Source organism: Solanum verrucosum, unplaced genomic scaffold (assembly GCF_900185275.1).
Source record: "Solanum verrucosum unplaced genomic scaffold, falcon-dt-bn FXZP01000060.1, whole genome shotgun sequence".
Taxonomy (NCBI): Eukaryota; Viridiplantae; Streptophyta; class Magnoliopsida; order Solanales; family Solanaceae; genus Solanum; species Solanum verrucosum.
In genome coordinates, this window is record NW_026020129.1 from 1946899 (window position 1) to 1965382 (window position 18484).

At 34.4% G+C, this 18484-nt stretch overlaps 3 pseudogenes; 2 read left to right on the forward strand and 1 right to left on the reverse strand.

The window, feature by feature from the left end:
- Window positions 1–2393: 2393 nt before the first annotated feature.
- LOC125827022 (uncharacterized) lies at window positions 2394–2983 on the reverse strand (annotated as a pseudogene).
- Window positions 2984–8275: 5292 nt separating this feature from the next.
- On the forward strand, window positions 8276–8990 carry LOC125827025 (uncharacterized; annotated as a pseudogene).
- Window positions 8981–18194, forward strand: LOC125826316 (F-box/FBD/LRR-repeat protein At1g13570-like; annotated as a pseudogene).
- The last annotated feature ends 290 nt before the right edge of the window (window positions 18195–18484 follow it).

Sequence of the window (18484 nt, forward strand, 5' to 3'; positions counted from 1 at the left end):
TTGGTCTTGCTGATGTTCTCCCCATAATGTGGGGACGAGTTGGAGTGTTTAGTTTCTAGTTGAGACCGGCTTGAGGTGTCTATATGTGCACTCTCAAAGTCGAAGCGCTTACTTTCCAGTTGAGGCTTAAGTTTGAGTGTCTGTATTATATTTTCTTCGCAAACAATATTGCTTCCTAATAAGTTGAATTGTCTTAGATAACAGGCGAATTACCAAAGATCTATTTCTCAAATATTTAACTTTTGTAAATAGATTATTTTCTTCCTAGGTACAATAGTTTTAGCCATCAAAGACTTCCTGATTTGTTAGATGTGAATATCATAATTGTCTAAAAAAAGGGAAAAGGCTCAAATATATCATCGTACTTTGCAAAATCAATCTTTCTTTGTGGCCTCTTATTAGATGTCCACGTCATCGAAATTAAACGGGTCAGAAAAAGTTCAAGTATGATATCAAACTTTGAGAAAAGGTTCACCTATGTCATCCGTTGAAGCCAACTATGCCATTGTATTTATAGAAAGGACCCATTCGTGCTACTTTTCAACGGTCAGATTTGATGGTTTTGCAAAATCATTTTTTCCATCATATAAAATTAATACCTGATACTTCTAATATGAATGTACTTGTATGATACTCATGTATCTAAGTATTGAGTTGGTTGAATACATTATATATTGATAATAGATAGATTAAATTAATGAATTTATTATTTTAAGAGTAATAAAATGAAACTTATCGAACTACATGACCAAAATATACATGTTTTTGACTTTTATTAATAATATAATAAAATGAAATTAATTAAACATAGTATAATCCTTGATTTTCTCCTTATATTAAGGGATTTAATTAATTTAAATTTTCAGAATTAATTGTCCATGTATTTTGAAAATCCTCAATAACTCCTCTAATAAAGGAAATTAGTTACAACCAATTAATTTAAATAAATAAAATATATATGTCAATTTTAAAATTTGGCAGATACATGTATCTCGCAGATTCAGACTCATGTATCCTAAGCATGAAATATGGTAGATGAAGTAATATTTGAAACTATCGCGAATCTTAGTAATTAGGACCTAAACTAGTGGATTCATAAAGTTTTCCCTTTTAAGTTATCTTCAATTTAGCCCAGTAATAATCTAATTCTAGCCCATATTATGCGTCAGGGCTTGGATCTCGAGTCTTGAATATCTGGTTTTGAATAAAGATTGGATCTGAGTCTCGAGTCAGGATTGATGCTTAGGTGTCACTCTTGAGTCTCGATTGCTAGAGCTAGACTTGGTTCCTGAGTCTCGAGTTCATTTATCTAGTCTCACCTCGGGTAAGGGATTGGATCTCGAGGCTCAAGTCTTAGGTTCCAAGTCAAATTTCTAGAAATGGGTGGACCAAGCAATTTTGAACTTACCAATGCCTTAGTGGCTGGACTGTAAAAAGGTAATAAGGTAAATAATATTTGTTGCCTAAGCTTACAGGGAGGGTGAATTCCTCAACATTTCTCTTTGACAAGAAAAGTATCCAACAATCAGTATTTGGAAATCTTATCAAGTTAGAGCCTCTAAGTTTAAACCTCAGTATAGATCCTTTATGGAGTAATAAGACTTGGTAAATGATTGTCTTAGCTTCTTGAGCATGTGCAAACGACTTGAAAAGAGTGATAATCAAACGCTAGCTCTTGACGTGTGACCCCTTTATACGTCCAATCTTTTGATAAGATACTAGTCTTCACTGCATCTTTCAAAGGCAATCACCTTAGAATTTCGTCCAAAATATTGCAGGGAAAGTTGCTAATTGTATCTATACCAGATCTCCTAGTACTCCTCGTGGTCAAGTACTAACGAGAGTTTGTAGGCACTTCTGAAAGTTGAGATTAGGAAAGTTAACCAATAGTACTAAGCCAATGTAGTTATCAACTTTCAAAGTATTCAATATTCTTGGGAGAATTTCGATATAAAGACAATATTCAAATCTACATGAATACATGTTTTATGTTTAAGCAAGTATGTATGCATAGCCTTACATGACTAATAATTCAATAATTTCAACTACATACAAAAACCTTTAGGTTCCTTTTTATTACATTGAGAAACTCAATTTTGAGGAACATCTATCCGAAAAATAAATTATTTTCATTTATGAAGAGATAAAACAAACAATGAAATAAAAAAGGAAAATAAGAATCTCGGATAAACAATATTGTTATTGCTACATAGACAGATCAATCTCATGAATGATATATAAATTCTACATTAGGTGATGCTCGAGGGAATCGCTTCATCTCCTCCATCATTTTCATTCCCCTGTGACGGATTTCTGCCGAAGTTGCAATGTATATTTTCTCAAGTGCAGTTGCATATGCCAATACATGCTTCAAGAATTCCATTTCAGTTTTATTAACCCACATGAGGGTCATATCCACGCTTTTGAGCTGCTTCATTGCACTATGTGTCATTGTCATTTCTTGGGATTGCATGGGACGTGTACACGCACACGCACACGATGTGAAGGCATACGACTTGAGAAGGGAAAAAGAAGATTAATTATAAGAAGAAGCTAAAAATCAACATATTTACAATCAAAAGATGAAAAGTGAGATATACCGTAATTAGGAGCCTTTCTATGTTAGGGCAGCGATTGATCAAGTCAAGCACCTATGCAATCCACTCAACCTGGGAAAAGATCAAATTCTTGAAATTCAAAATTTTGATGTTGTCTAGTGTTAACTGAGGCTCTGGTACAGTAAAGGACTAAAATAAAGTGCGACAAAATTAGCTACAATTACGAGGAAAATCCAGTAGTGCATCAAACAAACATCTCAATGATAGTGATTTACCTCCGACTTGTTAAAAGGCATGCCCAATACAATTTCCTCAAGCAGAGGGATTCTTCTAAAGCAAAGGGAATTTGCTGTGCTGCTAAATTTGAAGATTCTTAGATTGGGGGCCTCAATAATGAAGCTATCAAACTCACTGCAGCAAATCATCGATACACGCTCAAGTAATGGGCTACTTGAAAGGAGGACTTGAAATGACATGGGCTCGAAGGTTACAAATTGAAAGTTAAGGGTAACAAGACTGCGAAACCCTTGAAAGTTGGGAGGAGGGTTGAATTCACAACTATTAAGTTTCAGGTGCTTTAGATCCTGAAATTTGAATAGGTGAGAAGGGAGGCGACAGCATGTAAGAAATGCAAGTGATAATTCCTGGACATTTTTGTTCGACAAAAACAAAATCCAGGTATCAATATCAGAAAAAAGGTTGGAGCTAGGGACCAAGAGGCTAAATTTGTGTACTTCTCCTTGATGCATCAATAGGACTTTATAAATACTTGTTTTCAGGAGGAGTTGAGTTCTTTGTTGATGTTATAATCAAACACTAGTTCGGAACGTACTACCCACTTGTACCTCCATTTTGTTGACAAAACACTTGTCCTTACGGCATCATGCAAAGGCAAGCATCCTAATATCTTCTGAAGAATATCACGAGGCAAACTGCTAATCCTATCTGCACCAGAGCTTTCTCCACTCTTCTTATTCATGGATCTCTGTGAATTGAGAATTGGGCGGTCAATACATTATCATAAGCATCTTATATAAGTGAATTTTTTAAGTAAATTTCCGGAAAAAAAAAGAGAAAAATAATATGTGAACTTCCAAAATAGTAAAACATGACCACATACGACTTTTCATTCGATCCCTAATCGCAATCGGAAAGTGTTATCTAGTTTATTGTCAATACAAAAGCACATCATAATCAGATAAGCTAGAAATTTGACCTAGATTTTGCTGAAGAAAACCAATAGTCAATATACCAGAAAAATGGTCAGATCCGTTATCTACCAAGTTTCAAACTTTGTGCCACTGTTGGGATTTCCCTGGCTATACAGAGTTGTAAGAATCCTGACTCCGCCACTGTCTGTACAGAGTTGCATCCAGAGGCTTATCAACAATAGAGTCTACTGAGAGAGATCAAAAGTTGCCGCTTAATGTTTAGCAGAATACACCACAGATAGATTGAAATGTACCATCTATATTTTCTTACTTCTAACCAAAATGTAGGAGAGATTTTGGGAAATGAGTGTTGTAAAATGAAAGAAATCACAAAAGAACAAGAGAATAATATTGAAAAATGTATCAAACATGATTTTCAATGTCTCTATTTTTTGGATTACAATAAAATATTAAATGATGTCATAGATATAAGTATTAATATATAAGGGTTATAGAAATAAATCTTTGAGATGTACTTGGCCTTTAGGAACGTCGGGCAGCACGATGTTGTTTCAGGTTGATCTCCGGGAAGAACTTCCACTTACGGATGCCTTCACAGATTGCAAAATGTTTTTTCCAATGCTTTATATGTCTTTAGGAAGTTATGAACCCCTCTCCCCTATTAATAGTTGTAGGAAATAGGCAGCTCAAGTGTAAATGAATTTTGTTGCCTCATTTTGATAGTCATTGAGTTAATCACAAATGCTATTTTATAAGGTTTTTTGTGATTGGTCACGACATGTCAATTTGGACAATAAAAGACTTTTGATTGGTTCTTGCTCTGATTGGGAGTTTCCACGTCATTTAAACATGACATCATTTTGTTGGTCTTGAATTTGAATAGGATGTCATATCCTTGAATACGTTACATGAGTTTGCGCCTTCAATGAAATTGACCATTGGTTTGAAACTTCATCCAAATTTAGTATAAATCAGACCCAACAATTTAATGTGTTTGCAACGTTCCCTTGAGATCTTGACCAAAAAAATATTACATAAATCTTTGAGAGTTGTCTAAATCTATTCCGTTACATAGGAAATAGTAATAAATGTCATTGTTTCATAATTTTACGGGAAAATTTCAAATATGATATCACACATTGAGAAAGACTTATTTATGTCATCCGTTAATAGTTCTAATACACAATTCACAAGGCTCAATAATCACAGTCCAATAGTCACAATTCATAACGCGTACCAAGTATGTCAATCACAAGAGTCAAACGGATCAATCAGAAGTACCAAGTGCATCAATCACATTTAACAAGTAGATCAATCATAAGCATCCACAGCGAAGAGAGGGATCTTGACCTACCAATTTCGGGGTTTTAGCCCCATTTTTCGTTTTAACCTTAGTAAAACCGTTAGAGGCAATTTTGAAAGGACTTCTTGTGCTAAATCAGTTGGGTAAGCTTTTGTGACCCTAAAAATTCTTCTCCCTTTGATTATTTATGGATTTTAACATCAAAACTTGGGATTTTGATTGGCAAATGGCTAGGTTATTCAAGAACTTGAGTTCTTAACTAAAATGGTGATTGTGAACTGATTTTAATTCTTTTTTTGAAATGGTTTTCACCAATGAGTTCTAAATGCCTTGGATAATGTTATTTTCGAGTAAAGATTTTCGGATTCAAAACTTATTTTCATAATTGAGTTTTTGAGTTGACTGACCCATTTTTCAAAGAGTATGAATTGGGTATTGTTATTTCAGAATCTTATCGTGATTACTTGATTGAAATAGATTGTGTGGCTTTGGACGTTGTTCGGAAGGGGAAGACTAAAGTCTTGGATTGACTGTTTGATTGAATTGAGGCAAGTGATCTCCTAAACTTTGTAATATAGTAGAATGGTGTATTTCCCTTCGTTGTGTGTTGGGGAGTAATGGGAATGAGGTGATGGATTCATTGTTCCACTTGATAATATTATTGGATACAAAGGGGTTTAATGAAAAGGCTACATGTTGATCATAATGCTTTGTGAATTTCCTTGTTGTGGCCCCTATTTGATTGATTGATGAAATGCTTTGATGGCATGAATGTGGACTTGAATTGCTTGAATGGTTGTCTCTTCCTTATGGTGTAAATTTTCTTATGTGCATTGATTGTTGTACACCGTGATGAGGCATGTGATATAAAGCCGATGAAAAATAGTTTCGGCTAGTGATATTATATCGAAGGGAAATGGTTCCGACAAGTGATATGATATAAAGCCGAAGGGAAATGGTTTCTGGCTAGTAATATGATATAAAGCCGATGGGAAATGGTTCCGGCTAGTGATATGATATAAGCCTATGAGAAATGGTTCCGGCTAGTGATATGATATAAGTCAATGTGAAATGGTTCCGACTGGTGTTGTGATATAAAGCCGATGAAAAATGGTTCCGACTAGTGATATTGTGCCGAAGGGAAATGGTTCCAGCAAGAGTTTGATTATTGTGATTTAATGCATTTTGATGCTTATGATTGATCTACTTGTTAAATGTGATTGATGCACTTGATACTTGTGATTGATCCGTTTAACTATTGTGATTTACATACTTGATACGTGTTGATTGTTGAATTGTGACTATTGGACTATGATTATTGAGCCTTGTAAACTGTGTATTAGAACTATTAACAAATGACATAAATAACTTTTTTTCTCAATGTCTGATAGCATATTTGAGATTTTTCCATAAAATAATGAATCGATGACATTTATTACCATTTACTATGTAACAGAACAAATTTAGACAACTCTCAAAGATTTATGTAATATTATTTTGGTCAAGATCTTAAGGGAACGTTGCAAACACATTAAATTGTTGGTCTAATTCATACTAAATTTGGATTAAGTTTCAAACCGATGGTCCATTTCACTGAGGCGCAAACTCATGTAACGTATTTAAGGATATGACATCCTATTCAAATTCAAGACCAACTAGATGATTCCATGTGTTTAAATGACGTGGAAAATCCAATCAAAACAAGAACCAATCAAAAGTCATTTAGTGTCCAAAATAACATGTCTTGACCAATCACAAGCAACCTTATAAAATAACATTTGTCATAAACTTAATGACTATCAAATGAGGCAACAAAATTCATTTACACTTGGACTACCTACTTCCTACAACTATAAATAGGGGGCAGGGGCTCATAACTTTCTAAAGACATATAAAGCATTGGAGAAAGCATTTTGCAGTGGGTGAAGGCATCCGCAAGCGGAAGTTCTTCCCGGAGGTCAACCTAAAACAACATAGTGCTTCCCAACGTTCCTAACGGTCAAGTACATCTCAAAGAGTTATTTCTATAACCCTTACATATAATTAATACTTATATCTATGATATCATTTAATACTTTTTATTGTAATCCAAAAAATAGATACATTTTTCAGTATTATTCTCTTGTTCTTTTGTGATTTCTTTTCATTTTACAACAACACTCATTTCCCAAATCTCTCCTATTTTTTTGTTAGAAGTAAGAAAATATAGACGGTACATTTCAATCTATCTGTGGTGCATTCTGCTAAACATTAAGCCTCTTTTACTGATAAGCCTCTGGATGCAACTCTGTAAAGGGGAAATCCCAACTTGGTAGATAATCGATCTGATCGTTTTTCTGGTATATTTACTATTGGTTTTCTTCAAGAGAATCTAGGTTGAATTTTCTAGCTTATTTGATTCTAATGTGCTTTTGTATTGAAAATAAACTAGCTAACACTATCCGATTAGGGACTGAGTGAAAAGACGGATGTGGCCATGTTTTACTATCAGGTGAAAAGTCATATGTAATCATGTTTTACTGGAATGTAAGATCAATATGACCTTTTCCCCGATCCCTGATGCTTTCCTTTTGATCACTTCGACATAAACTAAATTCAGCTATTGATATATTGTTAAGGGACATGAAGTATATTTGACCAGATAGGAAGAATTTAATAAAAGATGCTTATGATAATGTGTTGACCACCCGATTCTCAATTCGCAGAGTTCCATGAATATGAGGAGTGGAGGAAGTTCTGATGCAGATAGGATTAGCAGTTTGCCTGGTGATCTTCTTCAGAAGATATTAGTATGTTTGCCTTTGCATGATGCCGTAAGGACAAGTGTTTTGTCAACAAAATGGAGGTATAAGTGGGTAGTATGTTCCGAACTAGTGTTTGAATATAACATCAACAAAGAAATCCTCCTAAAAACAAGTATTTATAAAGTCCTATTGATGCATCAAGGAGAAGTACTCAAATTTAGCCTCTTGGTCCCTAGCTCCAACCTTTTTTCTGATATTGATACCTGGATTCTATTTTTGTCAAACAAAAATGTCGAGGAATTATCACTTGCATTTCTTACATGCTTTCGCCTCCCTTCTCACCTATTCAAATTTCAGTATCTAAAGCACCTGGAACATACTAGTTTTAAAGTCCACCCTCCTCCCAACTTTAAAGGTTTTCGAAGTCTTGTTACCCTTAACTTTCAAGTTGTAAACTTCGAGCCCGTGTCATTTCAAATCCTCCTTTCAAGTAGCCCATTACTTGAGCATGTATCGATGGTTTGCCGCAGTGAGTTTGATAGCTTCATTATTGAGGCCCCCAATCTAAAAATCTTTGAATTCAGCGGCAGAGCAAATTCCTTTTGCTTTAGAAGAACCCCTCTGCTTGAGGAAATTGTATTGGGCATGCCTTTTAACATGTTGGAGGTAATCATCATCATTGAGATATCTGTCTGATGCACTACTAGATTTTCCTCGTAATTTTAGCTAATTTTGTCGCACTTTGTTTTAGTCCTTTACAGTACCAGAGCCTCAGTTAACACTAGACAACATCAAAATTTTGAATTTCAAGAATTTGATCTTTACTAAGGTTGACTGGGTTACATATGTGCTTGACTTGATCAACCGCTGCCCCAACATAGAAAGGCCTCTAATTACGGTATGTCTCATTTTTCATGATTGTAAATATGTTGATTTTTAGCTTCTTCTTATAATTAATCTTCTTTTTCCCTTCTCAAGTCTGAAGCTTTCAAAGCGTGTGCATGTGCACATCCCTTGCGATCAAAAGAAATGACAATGACACATAGTGCAATGAAGCGGCTCAAAAGCGTGGATATGACCCTCATGTACTGGGTTAATAAAACTGAAACAAAATTCTTGAAGCATGTATTGGCATATGCAACTGCACTTGAGAAAATATACATTGCGACTTCTGCAGATATCCGTCATAGGGGAATGAAAATGATGGAGGAGATGAAGCAATTTCCTCGAGCATCACCTAATGTAGAATTTATATATCATTCATGAGATTGATCTATCTTTGTAGCAATAACAATATTGTTTATCCGAGATTCTTATTTTCCTTTTTAATTTCATTGTTTGTTTGATCTCTTCATAAAGGAAAATATTTTAATTTTTAGATGGATGTTCCTCAGAATTGAGTTTGTCAGTATAATAAAAAGGAACCTAAAGGTTTTTGTATGTAGTTGAAATTATTGAATTATTAGTCATGTAAGGCTATGCATACATACTTGTTTAAATATGTATTCATGTAGATTTGAATATTGTCTTTATTCAAAATTCTCCAAAGAATATTGAATACTTTGAAAGTTGATAACTACATTTGCTTAGTACTATTGGTTAGCTTTCCTAATCTCAGTTTTCAGAGGTGCCTACAAACTCTCATTAGTACTTGACCACGAAGAGTACTAAGAGATCCAGTATCGATTCAATTAGCAGCTTTCCCCGCAATATTTTGGACGGAATTCTAGGGTGATTGCCTTTGAAAGATGCAGCGAAGACTAGTGTCTTATCAAAAGATTGGAGGAATAAAAGGGTCACACGTCAAGAGCTTGCGTTTGATTATCACTTTTTTCAAGTCGTTTGCACATGGTCAAGAAGCTAAGACAATCATTTACCAAATCTTATTACTCCATAAAGGATCTATACTGAGGTTTAAACTTAGAGGCTCTAACTTGATAAGATCTCCTAATATTGATTGTTGGATACTTTTCTTGTCAAAAAGAAATGTCGCGGAATTCACCCTCCGTGTAAGCTTAGGCAACAAATTTCATTTACATTATTACTTTTTACATTCCAGCCACTAAGGCATTTGGAAGTTCAAAATTGCTTGGTCCACCCATTTCTAAAAATTTGACTCGGAACCTAAGACTCGAGCCTCGAGATCCAATCCCTTACCCGAGGTGAGACTAGATACATGAACTCGAGACTCGGGAACCAAGTCTAGCTCTAGCAATCGAGACCCGGGAGCGACACCTGAGCGTCAATCCTGACTCAGGACCCGATCCAATCTTTAATCGAAACCAGATATTCAAGACTCGAGATTTGAGCCCTAACGCACAATATGGGCTAGAATTAGATTAATATTGGGCTAAATTGAATACAACTTTAAAATTGGGTTATATTTGATTGGACTAAAATCAGAATATTCAAAACAACAATATTTTAGCTTTTAGTGGGGACGCCTTAGCAACAATTTCATTATTTATTAAAAATGTCATTATTTTAGTTTGTTAAGGGATTAGTTATGTATTTATTTTATTTTGATTAATTTGAAAGAATACAAATAATTAATAACAGAACAGAGAAAATTATGGAACAAAAAAATTCAAAAAAGGTAAAAAAGACTTTAAATACAAATCAGTTACGTTTTGAAAAGAGCATAAATAGTCATCTTTCTGTCAAGCGTTTTTTTGCTTTCTTTTTAAGAACATAAAAAAAATAATTTAAAATAATTTAGTTTGTCTTCCGAATCATTCATCTGATAACTTTCAAAGCTTCTTCAAGTTGAATACGACATATTTTTGAAACGAAATTTTTCAAAATTGAAGACTACAAATTTGTCGCATCCAATGAACAATCGAAAAAAAAATCAGGTATTTTTTTCGATCTTTTTATTTGTTTGGATGAGATATTCGTATATGTCGAGTACAAGAGTGTTTTTTTTTATTGAATCAGTGAAATCTTTGTCTGTATTGAGATTTATAGTTTTTTTCGGTTATTTTGTATCCAAATTATGATGTATAACGAATGAATTTTTATTTTTTTTTAGTTTAGTAGCTGTTTTTTCTGTTTGAATGCATACAATCATTTGTATCCCATTAAGTTAATGTAACTAATCGATCATGAACCATATGTTGAATACAGCAATATATGAATACAAAAGTGAGATGAAAATACAATGTTATAAATACAAAGTGAGATTGAATATAAAGTTGTGTATACAAAAGAAATACTTTCTTCATTTGAAATACAAAGTGACTTTGAAAGGTAAAATACAAACTAATCGATCATGAACGATATGTTGAATACAACAATATATGAATACAAAAATGAGATGAAAATACAAAGTTATAAATACAAAGTGACTTTGAAAAGTAAAGTAGGCACATAAAATACAAAACTTGTCGGTATACAATTAGGTTGAATACAAAATAAAAGAGAAATACAAACTTGTTCACATATAAATTGAAATTGAAATATAGAATGAATACCCAATAAAATACAAAATTGTTAGCATACAGTTAGGATGAATACGAATTAAGAAGGAAATACAAACATGTTGGTATACTAATTGAGATTGAAATACAATGTAAAAACAAAAAATGTAAAACTTTTTGATATATAGATAGAATGAATACACAAATAAACTGTTGATTCAGATATTGTAGATAGACAGATGCTTTCCCCGAATCTAAAACCCTAAAAGCAAATATAAATGTATTAAAAATCAAACAAAATAAACATATGAATGGATTTGTAGATTTTAATAAATCTGAAATATTAAAATGAAATTAAAAAAATTGTTTAATCAACTAAAAATCTGAAATACATAAATATTAGATGAATATGTAAACAAACTTGCATAAAAATAAAAAAAATTGACGAATAAAAAACTTAAAACAATAACAAAAAGTATGAATTTTATTTTTAAAAAAGTACTCATGGCAATTCCCAGATAGGAATAGCAGAGATTCTGCTCTACAAGGCTATAGGATATGAGAATACCATTTTCGGATAATAATTTATGATGATTTTTTCACATATTGGGTTATGCGGCTATCAAATCAAATCCGCCCCAAATTCTAAAGTGAATCATTAGGTAATAGTCCGCAGACCTTACTCCAATGGACTATTTTCGATAAAAACTCGACTCCAAGAACAAAATATACATAACTAAGCAAACACAACTCAACAAATTAACTTAGAAAAATCGGAAAAAATGGAAGAGTAAGGTACCAGCAAAGCCGGCGATGGAAGAAGGTAAGGGACGATGTAAGGCTTTTATAGATCCGGATGGCGGCGTAAACTTGGGCTTTTTTCAAAGGGTTTCAAAACATCAATATTTTAGCTTTTAGAGAAAAAATTTAAAATTAAAATATATATTTTGATGAACAATTTGTGAGCACCTTGAAGAAAAAATCAGGAAACGTGAAAAAGGGATAGAAACGTGAAAGGTGGGGTAGAAAAGTGAAAGGTGAAGAAGGAAGGTTAATGGGTATTGGTAACTAATTGGTTTAGAATTTGGCCTCATATAGGACTGTTTTCATAAATAAAATTAATTTTAAATACTAAAATCTGAATACATATTATTTTCTAAAATATTCTCATTCTGACATTTTAAATAAATATTTTAAAGTATTGTTATTTTAACTAAATATGTTAGGTATTATGACTTAATTGCTAATTTTCCCATATAATTATCTCATGCCCAAGTCCCAACCTCATAAAATTTTGGACGGATTGGACGGGTTATCAATTTTTGAGCCAGATTCTGCTAAGCATTCAGCGAGGAGTTAAAACACCAAACATCACTCTGGCGAAAACTGAGACTAAAAAGTAGAGGGCAGCTTTCTATCTCTCTCTCAGCGGACTCTGCTATCGTTAAGCATCTAAATTCAACTCTCTAAAGGTGAAATCCCAACATTGACACAAAGTTCGAAACTCGGTAGATAACGGATCTGGCCGTTTTTCTGGTACGAATGCCAATTGATTTCTTCAACAAAATCTAGGTTGAAATTTCTAGCTTATTTGATTTTGATATTCTGTTGTATTTGAAAAGAAAGTAGCAAACAGTCTCGATTAGGGATCAGGTGAAAAGTCATATGTAGTCATGTTTACAGAAATTGTGAATTTTCATTAGTTGGGTAGAGAATAGTACTCTGGCCCTAAGTTGAGATTTCTAGCTTATATCATTCTACTATGCTATTGTATAGGAAATAATTATACCCCTAAACAACAAACCAGCGTGCAACGACTGAAAAGTCGTTGTTGCTTTTGCTTGCAGACTCGAAAATCTCTCTTTCGCCTCTCCTCCCTGTCTCAATTCTGATAGATTAGCTTCTTCCTTCGTACAAGCTACTATTTGTGAGTAACAAACACTTTTCTATCGCAGACCGGGTGAAAAGTCAAATGTAGTACTATCAAGCGGTTTGAAACAGGGGAAATATATTATCAAATGGTGAATTTTCCCTGGTTATCTACCTCTTAACCTTTAGAATGTTATATTCCTTTGTGAAAAAAAGTTGATCTCATGTTTCTATGTTTACCACTATATTTTGTCTAGTGGTAAGTGTGCCGCCCCAGTTGCGTGGATTAGACATACATCTTGAAGATTACGACTAATGGTCTTCGCAAACCCTTTGAAGTCAGGTGGAGGGTGGAAGAAGCACATATCAAGTTCCACATGTCTTAGTTGCTGGAATGTAAAAAGATAGGTAAATGATATTTGTTGCCTGAGAATATTTGAAGGGTGAATTCCTAGACATTTTTTTTTGACAAGAAGAGCATCTAGTAATAAATATCAGGATGACATGTCAAATTAGGACATTGAACTGTAAATTTTAGTATTGGTACTTGATGTTGTCGTAGGACTTGGTAAATGATTGTCTTGGCTTCTTGGTTGTCGTTGAAACATGTGAAAAACTAACTACAAAAATCAAGTTCTGCACGTGTTACCCATTTGTACCGCAAGTCTTTTGACAAGATATTAGTCTTCATTGTATCTTTCAAAAGACAAGCTCCCTAGAATTTTATCCAGGACATTACACGGCAAATTGCTAATTGTAGCACTCTTCATGGTTTAAAACACACGCTTGTACACAACTCTAATAATTCAAATCTGAAATAAAGAAAATATCCAAATTCTCATAATTACACATTTCAACAATGTATGCATAGTCTTTTATAACTACTAGTTCACATTTTTGATTGCATAGAAGTTTATCATTTTGCCAATATAGAAGGGAGAAAATAATTAATGATGAATGAGAGAGTACCTGAAAAATGTTGGTTGGAGACAATAATGGTGAAAGCATGAATTTAATCTAGCAGATTCAATAATGTGTGTGTATATATATATACATAAAAGGATATTTCACCTCAATACACAGTACATTTTTTTGGCGAGGGGGACTAGGAAGCTGTAACAAACCCAAAAACAAGACCACTCAATTCAAATTCAAACAACCAACAAGTCTATTTCACTAAATCGTAATTGAAATTACAAAGGAATTTAAGAACTAAATAGAAATGGAAGAACACAAGTACAAGAAAGGGATGGGAAGAAGAACTCATAGAAAGGACTTGGATATTTTCTCAACAATTTGCATAATCCTATTTTGCTCTCTCCAGTCTCTATTTATCAACCCGGATCCCACACATAGCCACTTAATCCTGTTTTGGGCTGCTTTGTGAATATTTGTCTAGGCCCATTCATAACAATACCTTCGACCCCAATAAGAACCTTGTCCTCAAGGTTCAAGTAGTACAAAATTGATATCATTGTGAGGATTCTCATTGGAGCTATTAAGGAAGCTATACACACTAACATTAGCAACTTAAAAGCAGGTGTAGGCAGTTCTCTACAACTTTACAAAATGAGAAGTACAGTGCTCCAAATTATCACAGGGAAACTCCAACCTTCAGTTTTTAGGAGATAAAGTGACTCAAAGAACATAATCTCAACATTGTAGATATATGATATAACACTCACTAGCAACTTTGTATGCCCTTTTGGTGCAATATAGCCCTTTGTGACACCAATGGTGTATCCACATTCTTAGTGTCATTAATTGAAACCACCAATTTGGACAGATTCCAAATGCAGTTCAGGATGTTCATCCCCTGAAGGATTTGTGCACTTCTGTCTCTGTGAATTTGGCCAGCAACATTTAGAATATTGTGATATAAAGCAACGACTAGTGCATCATCAAAGACGTCACTGGTCATCAACGATTAGTGCATCATCAAAGAAGGTTGATATGACGTGAATATCCTAATGATCTCCTTGAAAACATCCACAACCATGCGTAAATAATAGTTTGCAGCGCCAAAAATACGGGGAGTAAACTAGAACCAGGATCAAACGGAAAGCTGAACTCGAATTGATCGGGTGGAAATCGATACAACGATAATGGGAGGTTAGCATGATCGAATTCCCTGAAGTAATCAAATATAGATCTACCCCTAAGTTGGGTGCGACTAAAAACCGACGGCCAACAAGGTAGTGCAAGAAAATTATCATCAAACATGAGGAGGTCGCCGTACTCTCCCTTAAATGTAGAAACCGTTTGAAAAATTTCGTCAAACATATGGGATGCCAGATTTGCTGAATCATTTATCACTGGATGTTCGATTTTCATGTCAATTTTCTTCTTGGGCATTTTATCAAACATGTGGTCTACCTCAGAATTTCCAGCAAGGACATCGTATTGAATTTCAAGTGAAGTGGAGGTGTTGTCCTGTTCGGCAAGAGGACATACCTGGATCGCTGGCACCATAGTTTCAACATTAGTTTCCTTATCCGACATCTCCTTGAACACTGTGTGTGCTAGGCTTTGGTTGTTGCGGTTTGAGTGTTCATTCAAGTCCGCCTGAGAGTAGTCCACTGCCCTATGATTCATGTTTCTGGGAATGGGTAAGAACTCGCGTTGTTTGTCTCTAGGACGGGAGCGAAAATGAATCAGCAATTTGTCCACAAAATGGTCCCAGCCAGCCAGTTGTTTGTTGCGAAACAACCATCGATACCATTCCAAAGCCTCACCGTCAAAATAGAATGAAGCCAATGACAATTTATGCTCAGATAAAATGTTATGGAAGACGAAATACTTCTCCGCCTGAAGAACCCAGACTGTAGGGTTATCACCACTAAATCGTGGAAGAGAGACTGAATTCGGTACACAGGAGAAAGATGGAGTTAAATGGGGCAGAACAGGAGACGACTGGATTAAATCGAACTGTTGGCGGAATGTACGGATAGATTCTTTGAGGGAGGTGAGTGAATTGTCCACCATGTTAGACAAATCAATGAAAGCACCAATGTAACAAACCCAAAAACAAGACCACTCAATTCAAATTCAAACAACCAACAAGTCTATTTCACTAAATCGTAATTGAAATTACAAAGGAATTTAAGAACTAAATAGAAATGGAAGAACACAAGTACAAGAAAGGGATGGGAAGAAGAACTCATAGAAAGGGGATGAGAGGACTTGGATATTTTCTCAACAATTTGCATAATCCTATTTTGCTCTCTCCAGTCTCTATTTATCAACCCGGATCCCACACATAGCCACTTAATCCTGTTTTGGGCTGCTTTGTGAATATTTGTCTAGGCCCATTCATAACAGAAGCTATTTCCATTTCTAGAAAAAGATCTTGTAGATATCTATTCTTTGCAATTGGAAAACCTTCATTAGATCAATTAGCTCATGCTCATCTTTGGAACGTCAGCCATTTCCATTTCTTGAAAAAGATTTTATAGAAATTTATACTTAACATATGAGATATCTACTCTTGCAAATTTTTTTCACCCAAATTCACCCTGATTACTATCTGAATTATGAATAGATCAGAAGAAAGCATAAATAGGCCCCAAAAATCATTAGGAGTTCCGCCCCTACGACTTTTGTCTAGTGGTAAGTGTGCTGCCCATGTTGCATGGATTAGACATATATCTCGGGTTTGGGTTTGCAACCGATGAAACCTACTATTTAAGCCGAGAAGAATACACATCCAGATTATATTCTTCTCAGCTTAAATAGTGGGTTTCATCAGTTGCAAACCACAATTTATGCCTATCCACGCAACACGGGCAACACACTTACCACTAGACAAAAACCCTAGGGGCGGAACTCCTAAGGATTTTGGAGCTTATGTCTGCTTACTTCCAATTTGTTTATAATTCTATAGTAATCTGGGTGGATTTTGGTAAAAAATTTTTTTGTTAAAGTAGATATCTCATATGTTAAGTATAGATTTCTGTAAAATCTTTTTATAGAAATGAAAATAGTTGTCTGACGTTCCAAAGATAGAGAATGAGCTAATTGCTCTAATGTAGGTTTTGCCAATTGCAAGAATAGATTTCTACAAGATCTTTTTCTTGAAATGGAAATAACTTCCTTGGCTCCCCTCGCCAAAAAAAAATGTGATGTGCATTTAGGTGAAATATCCTTATAGTTGTATATACATTTACATTATTAAATCTTCTAGATTAAATTCATGAAAGCATCATTGTTGTCTCCAATCAACATTTTCCTCATACCCAGAGCTCTCATTCATCATTATTTTTCCCTCCGATAATGGCGAAATGATAAACCTCGATGCAATTGAAAAAGTAACTAGCTAGTAGTTATATAAGACTATGCATACATTGTTAAAATGTGTATTTATGAGAATTTGGATATTTTCTTTATTCCAGATCTGAATTATTAGAGTTGTCTACAAACTTGTGTATTAAACCACGAAGAGTGCTACAATTTGCCCTGTAATGTCCAGGATAAAATTCTAAGGAGCTTGCCTTTGAAAGATGCAGTGAAGACTAGTATCTTGTCAAAAGACGGGAGGAACAAATGGGTAACATGTGCACAACTTGATTTTCTTAGTGATTTTTCACTTCTTTCAACAACAATAAAGTAGCCAAGACAGTCATTTACCAAGTCCTACGAATCCATCAAGGACCAATAATAAAGTGTACCACTCCAAGATTATCCTGATATCCCCCTATTTGACGTGTTATCTTGATATTTATTACTGGATGCTCTTCTTGTCAAAGAAAACTGTCTAGGACTTCGCTCTTCAAATATTCTCTAGCAACAAATATCATTTACCTTCTTATCTTTTTACATTCCAGCAACTAAGACATCTGGAACTTGATATGTGATTCTTCCACCCTCCACCTGATTTCAAAGGGTTAGCAAAGCCTATTAGTCTTAATCTTCAAAGTGTCATTTTTTATCTAACAATATTTAGGTCTCTCATATCCAAATGCCAATTGCTTGAAAGTTTGAGGTTGACTAGGTGCACCGAATTTGATATTCTTGAAATTGATGCCGCCAATCTCAAATGCTTCGCCTTTCTTGGAACATCTAAGTCCATTTGTTTCAAGAATGCCCCGATGCTTAGAAGCGTCACTGTGTGGCTCAACTCAAGTTACTAATTTTGATGGATCGTCACCTTTTTGTTCTAATCTTACAAAGTTATTCCATTTACATGCCTTCCCTGGACATTAGAGGTAGTGTACATTTGTGATGATATTAAGTATAGTCGACTAATGAAAGTTGGTACATATCATAACCTGATAGCCAAATGATGTATCTTTTAACCAATTTTTGACTTGCTTCTAGTACTTGACTATGGGAGGTATACCAGAGAGTCCGCCGACTGCTCTAAACAATGTCAAATCTCTCTGTATTTTGGACATGTCTTTCAGAATTGTTTAGGAGGTTT